Source organism: Pocillopora damicornis, chromosome 12 (assembly GCF_964200805.1).
Source record: "Pocillopora damicornis chromosome 12, jaPocDami1.2, whole genome shotgun sequence".
In the NCBI taxonomy this organism is placed as follows: Eukaryota; Metazoa; Cnidaria; class Anthozoa; order Scleractinia; family Pocilloporidae; genus Pocillopora; species Pocillopora damicornis.
Window position 1 is genome coordinate 13651632 of NC_142681.1, and position 6709 is coordinate 13658340.

Genomic DNA, 6709 nt, shown 5'->3' on the forward strand with positions numbered 1-6709 from the left:
TTTTTTTTTCCAAAATGTTTCCTTGTTTCCTTACATTTCGATGTTTACTGTGCATTTTGTTGCATATTTGTCGTCTTCACTTGAACTCTCTCGACGAGGCCGCACAGTTCATGATCATCAAGGCAGGCAAAGCGCTATTTCCTCTTTTTCTTCCTTCTTGTTCCTCACTGAGGAGGGGGGACGGAAGCCAAACCCTAGATCAAAACTTAGCACATTTTTCTCCTATTCCGATATTTATCACTTATACTTGAAATTACTTTGCGAGTATTGGGAAAACTGTGAGTTTGAAATGTTTTCAAATTGCGCCGGTAAATATTAAAAGTGTGACATCCCAAAAAGCTGTGTTTACATACTCTCATCTAAACTAACCAGTTGACCTATGAGAGCGTGCGAACTATCTCAATTATTTTATAACCATCACTAGTTACAAAAGTGTGACGTGCAAAACCGAATTACAGTCACTTGGCTTTTTTAGTAGTTTTGGCTTTGATCATGCAAATCACACCTGCTAGAAAATGAAAAGTTCACGAAGACAATGAGTCCATTATCACGCAAAGATAGCTTAGCGTTAAAAAAAATTAGACTTAGGTTGTACTGTGGTCGATCTTGTGATGAAAATCAAACCTTTCAAAGGGGTAAACACTGAAACCTGACATTTCCTGTTGAAAAAGAATAATACTTTTCATTTTTCATATTCAATTACATCATGAGCGATAAAAGTGTGACGTGCGAAACCAAAATACTGTGTACTTATTGATGGAGTGGTAGGGGCGCAGCGAGGTCCTTTCTTCATGACCATGAGCTTAATATTTTCCCCACTGGCCCCACCAAATTCTGTCAATTAGCATTTTATCATATGACCACTAACTGTTGAAAATTTCAACCTAAATGGAACGCGATATACGGGTATACGGGCACACAAGAAGTATGCAATTTAAAACTTTTCCCTTTATTTCGATAAGCCCAGAGGGGGGGGGGGGGGGGGGGGAAGGGAATAAGCTAAACACACGTGATCTGGATACCTAAAACACTGTGACAGCGGAAGTTAGGAATGTTGGGAAAAGTAATTCGTTATTTTTGTTGTTTCATTTTGAAAGCATCAGCCACACTGTCAACATCTTGGTAAGTGCGATTGAAAATATTTCCTAGTCACTCGGTTTTTATCAGCTGTAGTTATTTAGTAACTGTAAAGAGGTAAGGCACTTATGGCAAAGCCCAGTACCTACTTTTTTGATCTTTATGTTTGCGATACGTCACGTTTCGAGTGTTAGTCCTTCGTTAAAGCGGTTGATGGCGCGATTGAATCGTCACCACGGCGAAATAAATTGGTTTTACGGCAACTTTTTCAAATCTCGGTGGCTTTATACCGTATAATTTATCCTCATTAACTAAAATAAGGTTATTGAGTATTGTACAATTTGAGAAATCGATGATCATAAAACTGGATTGTCCCACGTTGATATAGGAAATCCGTAGTGCTTCATTACTTGGTTTTCCGGTGGCTACGATCTCCACTTGACACTTTTTAGGAGGGTTTAACGATCGATTCCAAGATTGCGGTAGACTCCAATTGAATCTCCGTTTTCTGCTTGTACACAAATGTTTCATGGTCGAGATACTATTCGCTTAAGTTTTTAGACACTAGCGGCGGGTTCTACGGTACATATGTTTCTAAACGCCGTAATCCCTTTCTTTTTTCTGTCTGTTTAAGCGCCAGTCTCGCATAAGAAGATAAGTCATGACGCTGCGCACTCATGAAGAGAGATGTTCTAATTTTCTCAGAGAAACTAAAACTTTCTTAAATTCACTGTTATTGCATACAGAGTATAAGCATACTTTTGCGTTGAACGGATGCTTCATATCCTCACCGTAAAATCGCTTTCTTCAAACCGTTATGGTTTCATACAATATATTTCAACCTCATTATAACTAAGATTGTTCGGCATTGTTTAGTTTGAGAAACTGATGGTTTCCACAATCACGTGATCAAAAACTAAATTCAATCCTATATTAAGGCATAGTTATAATGCAGAATGTCTTTCACCGATGTCAGCGGTGGCGGCCCAAACTCACATCTCGAGGAAACGCAAACGATTAATTCATGAAAGCGTCACGCGTTGTGTGACTCGGTGCTAAGTTACGAGAGTTGAACATGTTATAAAAAGAGGAAGATGTTTCATTTTTGGACGCTGAAATCCGTCATTAGTCAGAAAAGTGTGACGAGCTCAACCGAAATACAGTCACTCAGTTTTTTTAGCAATTCTAGCTTCGATCATGCAAATCACACCCGCTAGAAAATTAAAAGTTCACGAAGACAATAAGTCGATTGTCACGCGAAGATAGGTTACCGTTTAAAGAAAGAAACTTAGGTTGTACTGTGATCAATCTTGTGATGTAAATGAAAGCTTTAAAAGAATCAACACTTAAGCTTGTCGTTCTCCATGAAAAATAGAATAACACTTCTCAATTTTCATGTTGAATTAAATCAGTAGGGATAAAAGTGTGACATACAAACCCAAATACTGTGTACTTATTGATTGAGAGGTAGGAGCGTAGCGAGGTCCTTGCTTCGTGACCGAGAGCCTAATATTTGCCCGTCCGGCCCAACAAAACTCAGTCAATAAACATTTTATCATATGACCACTAACTGTTGAAAATTTCGACCTAAATAGGACGCGATAGACGGGCATACGAGCACAAATCTTTATTTTGTTTGTTTTTTTTTTTGTCTAGCGGCGAATTCTACAGTACATATTTTTCTAAACGCCGTAATCCGTTTTTTTCTCTGTCTAAGCGCCAGAGTCTCGAGTAAGAAGATACGGTCATGACGCTGCGCGCTCACGAATAGAAATGTTTTAATCTCTTGATAGAAACTAAGAATTTCTTAAATTCAATGTTACTGCATACATAGTATAGGCGTACTTTTCCGTTGATCGGATGCTTCATATCTCTACCGTTAAATGGCTTTCTTAAAACCGTTAAGGTTTTATACAATATATTTCAACCTCATTATAACTAACATTGTTCAGTATCGTTTAGTTCGAGAAACTGATGGTTTCCACAATCACGTGATCAAAAACTAAAATCAATCCTATATCAAGACATATTTATAATGCAGAATGTCCTTTACTGATGTCAGCAGAGGCGGCCCAAGCTCACGTCTAGAGAAAAAGCAAACGATTAATTCATGAAAGTGTCACGCGTTGTGTGACTCGGCAGTCACTCACAAGTAATGAACACGTCCTATAGAATTGTATGGGGAACCAAATATGGTCGATTTGAAGTAGTAAAATTGTGACGTGCAAAACCGAAATAGATTCACTGCGGAGTAAACTGCTGATCGGTTTTCCATATCAGTGCATGAAAAGTTGATTATCGCTCACAGCAAGCTTACCGTTTAAAGAAAGAAGCTTTGGTTCTATTGGTATCGATCTGGTAATGAAATTTTAATTTTCGAAATGGATGGACACAGAAGCTTGACATTTCGTGTGAAAAAAGAATGAAATAAGTTATTTTATACATATGTTCAATCCAGCAGTGGTTATAAAGTGTGACGTACGAAACCGAAATTCATTCGTTTGAGATGGAACACTTAAATCTTCAGGGTAAATGTTGATTCGCCCTCCAGATCCCCCTTACTAATTCGCCATTAGTATTCGAATTCCGTTTTGAATTTTCGAAAGTCGCATGAAAACTGGGGAGTTTAACTCTCGCTATCTTCTGCAAGGTTAGAGATATATTTATAATTTGTACTAACACTTCGTGATATGAGAATCACTAGTTCACGTCTCGTACATAATGAATCACTTCAGGGAAAAAAAACATACCATTTTGATCTTTTTCTCGATCGTATTTGATAATTGATCAGTTCCTATTCTCGGTAATTTTGTTAAATACTTTTAATCACAGTTTTCATTTTTCCTAATCACAAATTGGCAGTAACAGTGTTAATAATAATAATAATTAATAAGATTAACCGTGAGGCGTAAAACGGCCAAAAAAATTAGCAGTTAAACACTTTTCTGGTAAAAATTTATGGAACGAGTTGTTAAACATTTCTGGTAACAACTCATAGAATGATGTTAACCGTTACGCGTAAAATGGCCAAACTTTTAACCGTTAGCCGTAAAAGCCATCACCCCGAAAACGAAATTTCTCCGCATTTCGAGAAATCAGGTAATGTTGACATCAATACTAAATTAAACGGGAAGCAAGCTTGTCAAGCTGGCAATTGTTTGTTATTTTTTAAAGACATGCAAGAACCTAAGCCATATATAATTTTTATCATTCAAATGATCGCTGGGTGTTGGTGCCCTCTAGTTGCAAGTTTCTTGCGATTGTCTGAGGAAAAGAGGAAACAAAAAGGTTGAAAAGCACTATTGCCATTGGGAGTTTTCAGGAAAGTCCCTTCCGGATGCGCGGATCCTACAACGTAACTGTAGTCCAGTCCATTTCCCCCACCTCTCTTCCCTTCTCAAAAGAAATATGAAGGACAATTAAGTATAATTATTGATTATTACTGAAAGTCAAGCTACCTCCTCATTTACTTGTTGCCATATTTCAGTCATTGGATTAACACCTTCAAAGGTAAGACCAGTGATATGATTATGTTCAAGCAAATTACCGATCCACTCCGTCCGTTTTCTTTTTTTTTTTTTTTTATCAATTATCTCAGTTGCTATTTTTGTCTTCGATCATGCAAATCACACCCTCAAGAAAATGAAAAGTTCACGTGTACAATGGGTCAGTTTTTACGCACAGATAGCTTACTGTTTAAAGACAGAAGCTTTAGTTTTACGCTCAATCTTATCGATCTCGTGATGCAAATCCTAACGAACTAAAAGGGACGAACACTGAAGCCTGGCGTTCAGTTTCGAATAAACAAAGTAAGATGTGTCATTTTTGGATGCTCAAATCCATCATTAGTTAGAAAAGTGTGACGTGCCAAACCAAAATACAGTCACTAAGTTTTTTTTAGTATTTTTAGCTTCGATCATGCAAATCACACCCGCTAGAAAATGAAAAGTTCATGAAGGCAATGAGTCCATTATCACGCAAAGATAGCTTAGCGTTAAAAAAGAAACTTAGGATCGATCTGTTCCACGTTCAATTACATCGTGTGTGATAAAAGTTGGACGTACAAAACCGAAATACTGTCTTATTAACTGAGTGGTATGGCCGGAAGGAAAATTATTTGGCTCGGGGTCATGACCTATGGACAGAGCGCAGCGATGCTCAAGCTTCATCACCCAGAGCCAGATATTTTCTCCACTGGCCCCACTAAATTCGGTCAATAAGCATTTTATCATATGACCACTGACCATTTTCAACGTTAATGGGAAGCGATAGACGGGCATGCGAACGCACAAAAAATATGCAATTTTATTTCGAGTAGCCTAGAGCGGGAGGGGAATAACCGAAAACACACGTGATCTAGATACCTGAAACGCCGTGACAGCGAAAGTTCGGAAGGTTGAGAAAAGTGCGGAGTGTAATTCATTATTTTTGTTGTTTCATTTTGAAAGCATCAGCCACATTGTCAACATCTTGGTAAGTGCGATTGAAAATCTTTCCTATTCACTCGGTTTTTATCAGCCTTAGTCATTTAGTAACTGTAGAGAGCGAGGTAAGGCTCTCATGGCAAAGCCCAGTAGCTGCTTTTTCGAGCTTTGGTTTTTGCAATATGTAGTTATGTCTCGTTTCGAGCGTTAGCCCTTCATTTAAGCGGTTGATGGCGCCATTGAATCGCCACCACAGTGAAATAAATTCGTTATCCAGCGGTCTTCTCAAATCTCTGTAGCTTTATACCGTTTAATTTATCCTCATTAACTAATGTTATTGAGTATCGTTCAATTTGAGAAATTGACGATCATAAAACTAAAATCAGACCTTTATTTATGTTGTGGACTGTCCCTCGCTGAAGGAATCTCTGGTGCTTGATCAGGTGGTTTTCCAATGGCTATGACTCTACATCAGCTATCAACTTGAATCTGTTTAGGAGGGTTGAACGAACGATTCAGAGATCGCACTAGATTCGAAATGCCATATTTCTACTTGTACACAAGCGTTTCATTGTCGAAATACCCTTCACTTAAACCTTTGGATACTAACGGCGGGTTCTGCGGTACATATTTTTCTAAAGCCGTAATCTGTTTCTTTTTTTTTCCGTTTAAGCCCCAGAGTCTCGCACAGGAAGATAAGTTGTGAGGCTGCGCGCTCACTAAGAAACATGGTTTAATTTTCTCAGAGGAGTGAAACTTTCTTAAATTCACTGTTATTGCATTCATAGTATAAGCGTATCTTACCGTTGAACGGATGCTTTATATTTCCACCGTTAAAGTTCTTTCTTCAAACCGTTAAGGTTTTATACAATATATTTCAACCTCAGTAGTTAAGATATTGTTAGGCATTGTTTAATTTGAGAAACTGATGGTCTCAACAATCACGTGATCAAAAACTAAAATCAATCCCATATAAAGATACATTCATAATGCAGAATGTCCTTTACTGATCAGTGTCAGCAGAGGTGGTCCAAGTTCACGTCTCGAGAAAAAGCAAACGATTAATTCATGATAGCGTCACGGATTGTGTGACTTATGTGTTAAGTTATGAGCGTTGAACACGTTATTAAGAATAGAATGGGGAGCGAATTATGGTCGATTTATCACGAGAAATATTTCGAGAAATCAACATTTAACACGTAAAATCA